Consider the following 15,370-nt stretch of genomic DNA (forward strand, 5'->3'; position numbering starts at 1 on the left):
TCTCTAATTGATCTTCCCAATCTTTTTCAAACATTTGTTTTTAAAGTTATTTCAACTTTCTCTGTTTGTTTTCATGTGCTAACGTCTCATGTCCTTACACCATCTTCAGGGTGATGCTCACCTTGACAGTCGTCCCTTCATCTGTGGATCATTTACATCTCATCTGAAGTCCTGAGAAACTCCTGTCAGTCTCTCATGCACCCGATAGCCGAGCAAGTGACCCTCTGGGCAGATTAATCAGGTAGGAACGAGCTTTCCATGGTGAGTCCTGGTCCTTTTCTGCTGAGAGGAAGAACATCCTCTTGATGGCAGAGGATACAAAATGAAGGCTCTTCCAGTACAAAGAGATACCTTGGGGCTTTTTGCTTTTCTCTCCAATTCCTTTCCCCAGGAAGATGCATGAACACAGTCCTTGTTTTACCATCGGTTTGTAATACCCATAGGGGCTTGATGTGCAAGGCTGTCCACTTTCTCTGCAGAATTTCATTTTGTCTCTAGTCCTGCATTTTTTTTGTTATCTTAAACACAGGAGTTGTTTATCGCTGACCTTGAACAGCAGCTCTTGCACCATAAAAACTCTGCTGTTCCTTCTTGCAACCTCACTTAAGCTTCATTTTTTTCTTCGGCACTATTACAGTGCAAACGACTGCTCTGTATAACACGGAAACAATTTTTTTTTAACACTCTTCCTTCTGCAAGGTGCAGCCCCTGCACTGCTCAGTTACCTGCGGGGGATGCCTATGCGATGCTCTCCCTTTCCTAACTGCCCTCTCTAACATTTACTGTAACCACGTCCGATACTGCTTTAAGCTATTCTTTTTCAACTGAAAACATGGGACACTACTTAGCTCCAAAAGTTTTACCAAGTTGTCTTCTGTGTCTCCTCTTTATGGAGAGAAGAGCTCTCTTCTGGGTGGATAGTGTCTATAGTGCATCCTGGAAAAGACGTCCTGAGATGTCCCAGAGCTTGCACGAGATACCACTTTAAAGCTGATTTAAATGCTTTAAAGCTGATTTCTAGAGAAGTCCTTCAATGCCCACATTTGCAAAGTTGTTGAAGGGAGGGCTGGGGAGCTGGCAACAAACCACGGCTCCAAACAGTGTACCCAAAACATGTGAAATGTTAGAGGCCGCTTCTGCATGAGCCACAAGAAATGAGTTATTCGAAGGGGTTTCCATTGCCAGGAGGTACCAAGCCAGGAAAACAAAGGAGAAAAAGTGGTTTGTGTTGAAACCCCATGTCTAAAAGAGAAAACAATGCAAACCCAGTTAACCCAATGGCTTCCAGTCTGACTTTAAACCTCCAGGCTACATCACATCCCACATAACAAAAATGTAAGGTATTTTTGCTGCACAGCTGGAAGCCCTGATGCTCTCTTTCTTTAACAGTACATCAAAATGCAGTGCTTTACCATGCCGGGGATTTGTTTAGAGCCAGTCAAGTTGCAGGTAGTAGTTGATACCTGGTCAGCACAAGATGTTGTACCTTCTTTCTGTCAGTACTCATGTTAGCATGGAGAGGCCGCTCAGATGCAAGGTCCCACTTTGTTAAGTATGTTACAGACAAATACTTAGAGATAACGCTGCCCTCCTGAAGAGCCTGCAGTGTAAACAGGGAGGAGAGCTTGCCCGGAGAAGAAAGGCAGAGTTGTGATCCCCACTCTGTTGATAGGGAAAATCAACCTCACGGCGTTCACAAGGCAACACTTGACCCTCCAGGATGGGCAGTGACAAATCTCCCACGGGCTTCAGCGGCAGCAGATTTTTTCCAAAGCGGTCTGCCCAGCTGCACTTACTCTGCTCATGATAAGCCAAAACATCTTCCTTTCTTTCTTTCTTTTTTAAATTGTTATCGGTGTTTCAGTTCCTACAGAACCTCTGAATCAAAACAGAGGGAGAACTGCACATGGCGACGCGGTTAAATAGCTGTGTACTTTATCTCTGGTGTAAGAACGGATTAACAGACTTTCTTTAGATGAATCTAACCTATGCCTCATCAGGGACAAAATGATGACAATTTTTCAAGCCAAATAGCTTTGGGACTTAAAATAGTTAATTGCCAGTGGTATTGTAATGACAGCACAAAGTACCACAAGGCCAGAAAAGGCTGGTGGGCTTCATGGATTTGTGTCCCCCCCCTCCATTTTACCTAAGAACTACTTCATTTCTTAGAAAAATTAAATAAATTAATACCTCTTTACCCTTTTCGTAGAGATTCATTTCCTATCAAATACATCCTAGGTTTGTCCTGTTCCTGTGGTTCCTTGTAGAACCAGGGTATCACTATGTTAATGCTTTAAACACTGCAATTCAACAGAAGCTGAGGATTCAAATACCTTAAAAAAAACCCTTAAAAACTAATTTGAAAACCCAGCTTTAGGTCACAGGCATTTATTGATTTTTTTCCTATATATCCTCCCTCTCATGTTCCTTGCCGTTAGAAGAATTTTTCTGAAACAGTAATATCTTGCTGCCATAATTTAAGCAGGCCTTTAAATTTCTGCAGGTATTGCAAACTTTCAAACCAATCTCATGATAATAATTTATCTTAATAACCTGCTAACTTTCTGGGGTATTGATCTGGCATCGTGTCCTCATGGGGCCTCTTGCATCCGTACGTTTCTGCAGCACTTCTGTTGTCTCTTCGACTTGCGTTGGCATGCTTGCCTAAATGTGACACTGTTAAAATTGACTTTATAAAAACGGTATGAACGTTGAAACCAAGAAAAAGAGAAGAAAAATACAATCCTAAACCCTGAGACTTGAGCTTCCTGTTGGGAACGTGAAGCAACTCAGTTTGCCCAATTTTTACCTTTGGAAATTTCCCTTTGGCTGTGGTCCCTACCCCCGAACCCGCAATAATCACAGCAGTCGATAAAACTGGGAGATTTGCTTTTTATGTCATCTTTTCTTCATTACACCTACAGGACAGCCGGCTTATTGCGGTCCTCGGGAACTTCCTCCCCCTGCCTTTCTGGAGTGATTCCGTTTCCCGGTGCTCCCTGCCAGAAGCACTGCCTAGCGTCCCAGTGAAGTTTCTCCTCGGCAATTTTTTCATACTAAAGGTGGGTAAGCACTTTCCAAGGCAAAATAAGCTGCCTGTGTTATTTCCTGGAAAGTCCCGTGTTTTCCAAAAATCAAAATTTTCTTTGTAAACCTATTGGGAACGGGTATATTTTAGTAAAATATGTTGATTAAAAACTCTTCCCTTCAGAAAACTGTCACGCTAGTGGATGCACTGCATCATTTTTTCTTCTGAAGGTAGTGGCTGTTACGTACCACCAAATATTGCTCTAGCACTTCAGAATAACTTAGCCAGTCGAAAGGATGTGAGAAAGTTGTGGAAAAAAAAGAGCTAGGACCTGATCTCAGATTTTACTGAGTCACTGGAAAACTTTTATCCATGTACAACCATGACATAGTGTATGACAACACGCTTCAGAGATTTAGCTTATTTATTTTACTGACAAGGTGGCACCTCACCCAGAGGCAGGTCTGTGAGAATTGGCTTAGTGTTGATAAACAGCGACGGTCTGAGCAAGGGACAGTGTTTGGGCCACAATTACCATTTTATGGATTATCCTGTTTGCTCATTGAGCTCTCCAAAATCAATTCAAATGGGGTCCAACCCTCCCAAATGCTTCCTGTGTGATTTACCAGGTTGGTTATGCAGCGATCAAGAATATCAGCTAGAATGAAGAAAAGTCCAGACCATTGTGATCTAGAGCTCAATATCCACAGGAGAGAAAAGGAAGAGAGGCAGATGTCTAGCTGAGATACTCTGAGCAGCAAAAGAAAGGTGTGGAGGAAAGGCAGGGTGTCTTAGGAGTGATGACTGCAGCCTTAAGCATTGCGCTGTAGACAGATCATGTGGGTCAGAAAGGAGCACAGTGGAAATAAAAAGATATATTCATGTGAATGAAATAAGACATTGACTGTTTTTGTGTAGCAATTAAGAAGAAAAGAAAGAAGCGGGCCAGAGATATAAAACATCACAGTGGAGTGGAAACGATTAAATGGTCTGCAGCAGCGAAATAAAGAAGCATAAATGTTTGATAAGCATTACCGAAGTAGGCGATGGAACAAAGACAGAGGGATAAATAAAGATAAAAGAAGATCTGAGCTCCTGAAGCACATGAGAAACGGGAACCTAGGCAGCGTGTCACTGGGGCTGTGGGAGAGCTGAGCAGAGGAAGTTAGTGACAAACGAGCCCCGGGCAAATCAGCAGCTGCCAAATACAAGAGGGTCCTGGAAAATGGCTAACAGAGTGATTGTACATCCCGTCAGACTCCAAAAATCCAGGGATCTCCTACAGGATGTCTGGCCTCACTGATGTCAGGGGTTGCTTTGCCTTCAGCGTCAACAGAGCCAGGTTTTCTCCTCTGGACTTCAGGTGGCGTATGCCTGAAGCAGGTACCTTCTTGACCAAATTGTTTATCCTCAGACATCTTGACTCAATAACCAAATCTGGAGCAAAACATCATGACTCTATCATAGTTTGTACGCTTGTTGTCTCCAAAGGACCTGTGTCAATTCAGACCAGCCAAAGGGTCTACGTTGTTGGATCTGATGTACTTTGCGCAGAAGATGGCATTACTAACAAAGGCAGCAACAGAGATAAGATTCAATTAATATAATTGATCCAAACTGGGTCACCCAATAGTTACTGTAATGCGTCCACAGCTTGCTGTAGAACCAGAGGAGACAGTTTCTAGTCTGAGGATCGACGTCTTTGTAATAAGGTTGATGTCTTTGGGGTTCAGAGGAAACTGCCTACTCAAAACTCCTGTTAGGGAAGGCTCCACAAGGCTTTCGCTGACATTACCAAGTAAGCGTGTTGGCTTGTGTGGCAGGTTATTATAGCTTGTCCAAAATCAGGTGGTTAATGGAAGGATCAGAAATAAAATGGGAATCTCTTTGTAAAGGCCATGAAAAACAGAGCCTATTTAACAATATTTTAAATATGAATTTTATTTTTTCTTACTGTTTCATATTTTTTATTTTAAGATTGGCTTTTCCAACAGGAAGTTCATTAAATCTTTGCAGGGAGTCTCATTTCAGATCAACAATAGCTTCTCCATTTCCCAAATGAAATATCTAGAAGGTTTTTTGAAGAACTCAGAAGTTTCCTGGAACGAAGTGACATTTTCAAGAAGTTTTCTCAGGGACTTTATCCAGAACGGGTGGAGTCTGGATGAGCCTGTCAGTTGCTTTTAAGATGCTCTGAATTAGGCCTGTCTTGCAGGATACCTTCCAGTGCATCTCAAGCTTGGTGATAATTTCTGGTCTGCCTAGGCAATGCATGCAAGAACTTTCTTCCAAACTAAGCAAATTTATCCAATTTCTGTTTCCTGTTGGTTTCTTGAACACATGTCGTTTGGATATCGTGCTTGATTAGCATCAAGGGCCTCCGATCTCTTTATTCCCCACTTCTCCAGCCATCGGCTTTGCCCTCTGCAGAGACTCACTAATGCAAGCAGAAGGGGTCTTTAGAGAGGAACCTCTTTGGGGAGCTGCCATTTCACCATTTGGCCTTCTTGCTTCCTCATTCTGCTACAGGCTTGCACGCCAAGTATTTAAGGACCAGCTTTGGATGAAAACACAAGGCTTAGAAGTTAAGGAAAACTGAGAACACGTCCAATTTGCACCAGAGGGAGCCTCTGTAATTCGTTTTGTTGGAAGATGGCATCCAATCCGCACTGCACATATAATCGTAGCCTGGCAAGCGGAGCTGTGCCGCTCTCGTCCAAGCTAGCAGCAAAGAGACCGGCCCATCTGTGAGCAAAGTCCTTGGGCTGGGGGCTGTTCTCCCCTTCCCGTTCTTTTTTCTTTGGTTGTACTTTTTTCCACTCCTTCATTGTCATTTTTTAAAAGAAGTAACAGCATTTCAGGAAGATGGTGCAAACAGCATGATCGGATTTATAGCATTTCCACTCTCTGCTTCTCATTAATATAGATTTTTTTATATTTCATCTCTGACAGCAAACATGACTCTTACAAAACAAAAAAAAAAATCCTCTCTTCAGTTCCCAGCTTTTCCTGAATGGGAGATAACGTGCCTTACTCACTCCGAGCAAAACATTTACTGCCTCTCTACATGGTTGATTACAGTTTTTCACTTTATTGTCTGGCACTCCTAAACAATTGCTACAAGTTTCTCACTGAAGTCTGGAACTGAGAAAATAATTTCTTGGGAGAGAGCTGTATTCACTAAGTTAAATCATAACATGCTGGTCGTGTTTCTAGACTTCAAGTCTTGTGTAATGCTGGGGCATTGTAACGCACTCTTGTAATTAATAAGATTGCAGATTCTTGGGAAATGAGCTGAAGAAAAGTTCAGAATGGTAAATGATTTCTCGATGCCAGAAGGTGATTTTTCTGTTTTACCACTCCCACACATTTGGACTAAGGAGTTAATTCCCCTCCCCACCAAATTAAGGCAACTAGCCTTAAAGTAAAGACAGATATGAGAGCATTTGGCTTCCCCCCCATCTGATTTCTGCAGAGCTGGAACAGTTTGAAGCACGAAGGAAACACCTTTTTCTCCACCAGCGCGGATGACAAAAGCTCTCCTTAAAGCCAAAGGCTGCAGACCGCAGAGTTGGGTGGTGCGAGGACCATGTCTGCGCATAGCCGCTTTGGACCCCACACCAGGTAAACCGGGTTTATTCTCCACATGCAGTGTGACCCCCTTTAGCCTACATCCAAAAAATGCTGTGATCTGCCTTCTTATTTGAACTTGACCTGGAAAAGAAAGGGTGTGTGTGTGCCTTCTCTTAACCCCTAGCGCATGGGTTTTAAGGAATGGCGGAGAGATTGGGGGGGGACACAGAGAAATCTGTTATATGAGAAACACTGGGCTTATCAGCCTGGTTTTTCCCCACGCCAGAGCAGATGCATGCGTGTCTGGAGCAGTACGATGAGTCTGAGATCATACCTCTCCAGCAAATAAAACCTGTTGAATTGAAATAGAAACTCACTTTTATTGACTATTTAAGACTTTTCTTCGTTTTCCTGAAGGCAACTTGCTTGTCACAGGCAAAACAAAATAAGGACTAGGCCACCGTCAGCAAGCAAGCCGGTCCTCTTCTTGCTCCAGAAAAATCCCTGACCTGCCCAAATTAACCAAATTGAGACAGGTCAACCCTTCATAAGCCAGGGTGTCCTCTGGGGATGCTCCGTGCCCCCTCTCTGCCCGAGCGCTGGGGGTGAGGAGCTGCGTACTGCACAAAGCAGATTAAAAAATAAATAAATCCCCTTCTGAGAGCTGATCCGCTGCTTACAGTGTAGCTTTTATTCCAATATTGAAAAATGCATTTAAGTGCCATTCAAGCATCCGCGTACAGCCCAGCAATGATACTTGGGTTTTCTCACCACATTTCAGGCTGATTTAGCGTTGGGTACATTGCAAATCCCCCAAAATAAGAAATGGTAGTGAGCAGGATGGGAAAAGAGATGGGGAAACTCTGCAAGGAGCAGGCGGCGACGGAGGGCTGGAATGATGGCATCGACACCTTTTTGGTCGCTGGGCATTTGAAAGGGGTTGGAAACGGGGTGTGAATTTATCAATAGCTGTCAGGAAGCATTGCCCATGTTTGCTGCTTTACTCATGGCTCGGTACTTAAAATGGAAGGATTGATTGGTTTCAGAGCACGCTGTAATCGATACGGCATGTTTGGATGAATATTGCAGCTTTCCACTTAATTAGAGGTGACTCGGTTGTTTTAGTATTTCAAATCAGTAAAATGATCGTGTCAATGCTGTAATTTCCTAAGAAGGGAAATACTGCTTCATTTTCTGGTCTTTGCTTTGTTTTATGCATATGCATCCTTATTTCTGCGTTTGCTTATGCTGTTTGCTTCAATAAATATTCTTTAGTGTTTTTGCAGGCTAAGATTGAGCAGAATTTGTCTTCGAGCAGAGCTTGACATAAAAGCTTAATCTGCAGCCGAAACACTTATTTTTCTTTTTTCTCACAGGGGCGTAAAAGGAGAACAGAGTAATTGCACGGAGCATGGTCACCGTACTCCAGCGCTCAAGCACCAGCGGTCAGCGAGAGGGGCTGCGAACTGGCTTTCGGCAGCATCTTTGCAAGGGTCCGCGGAGCCTCCGGCACTTGCACAGGCTGTCACCATCCACAGCGTTACAGAGACAACATCTCAAAAACCAGGCTAACCCTTACTTAGGGCTTCATTTGTACCATGATGTTTTAATGCCACTGTAAAATGCCAAGCGATTCCCTACAGCAACGTGACTGATGAGCACACGCCTTGTGCCCCGAGCGGCCCTGGCACTCCCGGGGCTGCGAGGTGAGCAAAGGGGGTCTCGTGGCCTCTCCAATTAGCCGACTCTCCAGCACACACCACGGGTGCCCAAAGGGGATTTGTGCCCGCTAAGGCAATTGGCTGTCCCTGCGGGGAGATGTGCTAATGAATTAATCATGCAAGACTGAAGTACACGAGTATGAAGGAGGAGCAAAGGACCCTGCTGTCACAGGTACTTTCAGGGTTAGGGGCAGACTTAGGTGCCCCAAACCAGAACTTTAACAAATTTCAGGTTTCTAACCCCATAAAATCCAGAATCAGGACAAGACAGTGTCTCTGACCCTCCCGACTGCACACCGACGATATTGGGTCCTTCCCAAGTGTTGTTTGCGTTTAAAGATGCGTCTGTCAAAGAAAGGGGCAGACCTGCCTCTCGTAGATGTAGAAACTGAGAGGCCAGAGTTCACACGGGGGGAGAGTAAGATCCAGCTTGTAGGCTTCACTGAGGCCATGTATGGCCACGCTTGTGCTCTCTGGTTGCCGTCCCACCTAACAAGGTTATCACCTACCCCGTGGGAGCGAGGGGACAGGGAGAACGAGCTCTGTCTTGCAGAGCTGAGACTGGAGGGCCGGGTGGCGCGGAGAGGGTATAGATGCCCGAGCGGAGCTTTGCTGAGATCAAGGTGCCTAAAAATTCATCCTGGAGGCACCCACATCATCATGTGGGTGAACCCATAGGTCCTGTCCTTTCACAGTTACTGGCAACCAGTGGGTCCCAGCATGGCTGGTGGTTGTCTTGCCCAGGTGCCAAGGTGGACATGGCTTTGCCCTGCTCGAGTTTAGGGAGCATTTGCAGAGACACTGTTTGCAAGAGAGCAACTGATGAATGGACTCAGGGAGGCATGCAAAGATAAATGAGCTCCGTAACCCTTGGCTTTGTCCACTCCTCTCGTCTTTCATAACACCCCAGACAAGGTTAATCTGCATCAAATTCCTCCAGCAGCAAGGCGAGCATGCTGAGACAGCCTATCTCATAGGCTTTTAGCACACCTCCTCGCAGTTTTTTTCCTGTCACAGGGCTATTTAAGCTTGATGCCTGGCAATTAGCTGCCAATCTGCTGCCTGGAGAAGCAGTTCAAAACAGGACATTTGGTTGGTGGTTGAAGGAGCCTATATATATATATTTTTATATATATATATATATATATATATATATATATAAAAACCTAAATACGGCCTTACCCCCTCCCAGCAGCTGGGTCTGCCCAGCCATCCCCTAGCTGTGAGCACTCACAGGTCCTCCCCCATTGTCACCAAACCACTGCAAAGGCAGATTTCCTCCAAAGGGAATAAAAAAGGGACAATAATCCATGGCTAAGCTGTAACAGGGGCCTGCTAGCAGCAGCCAGCGCAAAATGCCTAAGCAAGCAGCCTGAGCTGCTTTGGTTTCACAGCTGAAGCTTCCAGTCCTCCCCAAATTGTACTTGTGCCTGCAAGGAGACATGGAAAGGGAAAAGGGAAAGTAGGAAAGAAAAGGACAAAAAGCTTTTGCCTGTTTTGGTCTGGTTTTAATTGCTGACATGTCAAAATTTGAAACACTCCAATTACCTCTCAGCAGCATGTTGGAGATACTGAGTGGCTCCTGTTGGTACTTAAATATGCATCAGGGTGGTGGGGGATCTAATTAGGAGCTTTCTGATTATGATGATGTTGTACTGAGAAGCAGCAGTCTCTTGGAGACCAGAACAATCTTTGAGGTATGCAAAGAGAGACGCTCACCATCAGAAAGGGGCTGCCATCATTGCTTGAGAAGAAAGAGATGAAATTAGACCATCCCTCATTTCAAAATAGGATTCCTTCACCCGCAGGTTACGAGGACCGAGCCTGAAAGTGGTGAGCAGTGGAGATGGGCGATGATGAGACGATGGAGACTTCCAAATGTTTCTTTCATCGTAATGGCTTGAAAATCCTGTGAAGATGTGAAAGCTTTTTTCCTGACTGATTTGGACTTCAAACCAGCCTTTTCTAGGAGGTTTTTTTTTTTTATACAATTGTCCTTGTGTAACTCAGACACAGCAAAAAAAAAAAGCAGCACATGCTCCCTGTCCTTTGGGAATTTGGGAAAACTGGGAGAAACACAGGCACGTGTCTGGCACATTGGGGTTGGGAGACACCTTGCAAAGCTGGGTAGCTCTGTTACCAGCAACTCTGTGGCGCTGTAGAGGATTGCAGATGTGTTTCCTCCACGGCGCGTCCCTTCTTAAGCCTGTCTGGCTGTGTCTGTGCTCCTGACAAAAATTGAAAGATTAACTGAAAATCATGAGATTAAAAAAAAGTAAAATGCAAAGGGTGTCAAGAGCTAGGCAGTAAATAAACCGGCAACTCTTGCATCGCTCCCGAGAGTTGGCACATGTATGCAGGGACATGAAAATCTGCCTGCACCGCTCCTTGCACACCCTCACCCTTCAAGGTCATGTATTCCCTCTTGGATGTACGAAATACTCAGACACACACATGCACGAGAAATGTATAGAGGCTGTCAGCTTTCGTAAGTGATACAATTTTTGCCCTAATAGGAGAGGTAAGAGGGACTCTGATATAGTGATCCTCATGAATAAGGAGTGGGTCTCTCCCCCCGGTCAGTAATTTTGTGTTCAATTCCTAAAGAACCCAAGCCCTCCACGTGCTTTTCTGTCCCATCAACTGAAGTCCTCCCCCCTCAGCAGCAAAATCTGATTCAAAGGATGGGGTTGATGGATGCCTGTCTTCCATGATGTGCTGGGCTCCTGCAGCCCATGTCCCAGGGGTGGACGAGAGGAGGTTTAGCTGCAGGTGGAAGCTAGGGTGAACCAAGGGGACCGAAAGCAAAGCCAGGCAGATGCTCCTGGGCTGGGGGCAATGCACAGGACATTGGCCCCGCCGTGTAACCTCAGGTCACCTGAGGCTGTCTGTGGATGGAGGCCCGATGTAGTGAGTGGCCTGGGTCCAGTTAAAGCACAAACCAAGCAAATGTTAAGTGACAAACTGCCTGGAAGGAGTTCCCTTCAGTGTGTGTGAAACAAAGCATTTGGGATTTCTCTGCAGAAGGTAACAGAAGAGGTTCCTATTGAAACTGTTCAATCTTGGATAAGTATTATTTTTAATTCTAAAGACACAAAACCATGGGGAAGAGGGAGGCAGGAGCAGGACGGGCAGCTGAGAATTCTGTGGGGATGTCAGGTCTGTCTTTAGGTGGAGAAAGCCGTCCTGTCGCCCTCATGGAGTAATCCCCTACAGTGGCACTGCCGCCCCGGCTCCCCTGCACATGTCAGGGTGGGTTAAGTAAGCGGCAGATGGACTCTAACAGAGGTTAGAGTCAAGAGGATTTTTTCAATATGCCTTTTTTTTAATCTCCTCTTAAGCAGACCCACTCAAAGAAAGCTGTAACTATTTTACTCTCTTTTTTCCCCTTCCTACTCCGCAAATGCACTTGGCTTTGCAAGTCCTCAGAGGCAATTTTATGGAATAAAACATGTGCTTTTTTTAATATTTATTTTAGATACATTCCTCACAACGTACTTGCCAGGGAACAGGGTTTTTTTGGGGTTTTATTCTTTTTTCTTATGAGAGATAAAAATGCCACCACAGGCCATTATGATTCAATGAGATCTGGCATATAATTGCAAACCGAACTCTCAGCTCTGCACACCCTTGTCTGCCCTTGGCCCCATACGGCAGCCACCTAGACCGAAATCCACATCCGTCGGTCCTGCCTCCCTCCTCCCTTGCACCTTCGATGATGGTGGCTCCGTCACCTCCCTGTAATTACAGGCTAAGCCATGCTGCCAGGCAGCAGGGACAAGGCGCAAGGTGCCCTTGGGGACGGCAAGGTGGGACTTACTTTGGGGTCTGCACCAAAGCCATGCCAGCAAACACGTCCCTTGTGCTTGGGGTTTTTAAAAAATTTTATTTTATTTGTCCCTTGTGTAGTTACAAGGCAAACCTTTCATCCCCATCTCCTGTGGGTTCCCTTTTATTAAAACCTAGAAGAGGATTTCTTCAGGGCTCCTGCAGGAGTTCATGCCCTTCCCAGAGCAACGCGACATTTGTGGAGGAGCCTGAGATCTCTCAGTCCTGAAGGATGCTCTTGCAGCCTGCGCTGCCAGAGGTGTTTGCAGCAAATTTTTCCAGCTGCTGCCGGGTAATGCCGTAAAGGGAAGAGCTGCCTCCCAGGATAAAAAAAATGAAACCAAAACTACATTTTGGCTGGGAGAGCTCATGCCCCACAGGTGAAAGTGGTTCCCCCAAACAGGGTAGCACCTGGCAAGGCAGGGTGAGGCCAAATGGCCACAGCTGAGGGAGATTTAGCACCAGCATGCATTCCACCTCTGGCAGCCTCAACAGGTCTGTGGGGTTAGATCAGAGCATGTTCCACTGTAGTGGGAGCATGGTTGGGGTTGTGTGTGCTTCCCCTAGCAAGAGGCTCAGGGGAGGAGGTGAACTGGGACCTGGGAGGGCATCTTTGCCTTGCTGAGTTAGACCAGGAGCTGGTGTGGGAACTGTGTTTAGGATGGGAGCTGTGATGATACATCATCTCCTGCCAGCCCCAGGTAAGCAGTGACTGGCTGCTTTTTTAGTGGGTTATGGCTGTTGAAACTATTTTGATTAAACATATAGGAAGTGCCTGTGTATGCAGAGAGTCTTTGCAGTTTTTCATGTCTATAGATGTGTGTTAGATTTCTAGTGAGGCTTTTAAAGTAAAGGGCTGCAAACCATTCCTTAGAAAACTTAATTTCTCTGAGAATGTCTCTTAAACTTGTCTCCTCTCCCAAAGATGGGGGAAGAGAGGAAACAACAAGAGTTGGTCTGTGTGCAATTTGAGGGTGAGAAAGTTGTGGTCCTGGGCACCTAAGCTGTGTATTTATTACTCCACCTGGGATCAGATGCAAAGGTTCACTGGTTACTAGCAAAGCTGTGTAACTAGCTGCTGGAAATGGGAGGAGTACAACTAGGGAAGGAGAAGGGACTCTGTGGAGGAGCTATGGGAGACACCTGGCTGGTTGCATTTGAGCTCCTGCAGGCTGATGTGGGGAGAGGTGGTTGCAGGAACCCTGCATGACTGATGGGCAAACCAGTGATAGCTGCCGCAGCCAGCTCTCCTCCCAGCTCACGTGAGCATGGTCTGGAGCAACCTGGCCCTTCTGGAGGGCCAAAACTGGGATTGGTGCAGTTGGAGGCCATCTGCCCCACCTCTGGTTTGTGAGTAATTCTCACACTGCATTGATGGTGTTCTTGTAAAAGTGCCTGCTAAACACTTAGTGCAGTTTACTGAAGAGAAGGTAGTCTTAGTGGTGTGACCTTCAGCTGTAGGGAATCTGTTAAAGCCAAGACCCAAGTGCTTCCCCCTCCACCTACCTGCCTTCAGTGCTTTGCAGCTTGCCCCACTGAGGGGCAGTGACTGGCTGTGCTGCTGCAGCCCTGATGGCACCACAAACCTGGCCAGAAACTGTTGCCATGGTTCAAACACTTAATAAATTCTGCCCTCGGCGTATGACCTTACCGAAGTGTGGTTTGTCACAGTTGTAAAGCTAATGCTGTAATTAAAGCAGAAGCTGCTCCAGATGAAGGAGCCTGATGCCAAGGCTGCCGTGGGGCACACAGACACCGCAAAGACCAGATCAAATGCTTGGTTACATCTTCAAACCCAGGGAGGAGAATACATTGTGCACCACGGGAAAGAAAAATGACCACCAGCCAAGCCCTTCTCCGGTTTCACCTCTCTTGCTAACTAATTATATACTTTTTTTTTGGCATCTATTTCTGCCATTTATGCTTTTTTTTTTTTATATATCCAAGGGCATGTGGTAGACCTGCTTCACAGACTGCAGCTCTCTTTCATGCAGAGTACTGTCAGTCTGTGCTGGGTCCAAAGGTTCACATCTAGGCTGTAATTTCTAGCCACTGGGTTTATTTCTATGACTTGTTTTTATTTTTCCTTCTCCCCTTTGTGTCTCCTATCATGCTTGCAGCCCATGAGATGCCTCAGTCCAAGGAAGAAACAAGATGTTTTCAAGTCATCCTTCCCCACCAACGATGATGAATCTGGCCCAAGGTGTGGACATCCAACCAAATGGGAAGCTGGCAAATGCGACCCGAACAAAGCAAGCGCATCCTCTGGCAAGGCACGCTGAGCCTGGGGCAGTGACCGCTCCCCAGGGGTAGTGAGGACAAGAGCTTGGCAGGGTTTAAGGTAAATGCCTTCAAAATTTTTTTTTTCTATGGCTAAGAGGAGCGTAGAGAGATACAGTTGTACCCCAAAAAACCCCAAACCAAACAAGCAGGAAGTGTGGGAGGGAAGAAACTTCTCCTGGCCCACCCAGGGCATCAATGAATATTTGTACTGGGGTTTAGCAGCACTCTTTCTCTCTCTGGAGCCAGACACCAGAGTGCGGGACCTGTACCCCATCGGTGGATTAGGGCTAGCCAACCTCTTGGCCCTACAAGCCCATGTCCTCCCAGTGACCTGGGCCTCCTCAGGAGTTCTTGGCAGGTCAAAAGCCATGTTGTACTTGGCTGTTTGACCCCTGCAGCTGTCAGCTGAGACTTCAGCTGGAAAGTCAGCTACAACCTTGACTGTAATGCTTGCAGGTTTTCTGAGATCCTACCCTTGTTTTCTCCCCCCCGCCTATGTTGGGCGACAACTCAGCCTCCTCCCTTTGAGGTACCTGGCCCTGGGCCAACATGTGCATTGGGATTATTTCAGCCGGGTTTGGGGCTGCTGTTTGCTGCTCCCCTCTTAGCGCTGCTGCTTTGAGGCTTATGTGGAGGTTGAGGGGGGTGAATTTGGCCTTGGTGCTGCTCTCAATCTGAGTCACCAGCAGTGGTGCTCATCAAGCCTGTCCTGTGGAAAGGGGCTGTGTATGCAGCTTGCCCAACTCTGTCCCTCTTTCTTAGTTTAGCAATGGGGCTGCAAATCCCTGCATCTCTTTGCTTTCCACAGTCTTGTGTGAACATATGCCTTTTCACAGCTGTCAAGGACGCTTCCTGCTTGTGCTTAGCCTGTCAAAAACAAGGGTGTCTTTGGGTGGTTAGTCTAACTATTATGCTACCGCTTCAACAATCTTTG

The sequence above is a fragment of the Aptenodytes patagonicus genome, chromosome 3, assembly GCF_965638725.1.
Source record: "Aptenodytes patagonicus chromosome 3, bAptPat1.pri.cur, whole genome shotgun sequence".
Classification (NCBI taxonomy): Eukaryota; Metazoa; Chordata; class Aves; order Sphenisciformes; family Spheniscidae; genus Aptenodytes; species Aptenodytes patagonicus.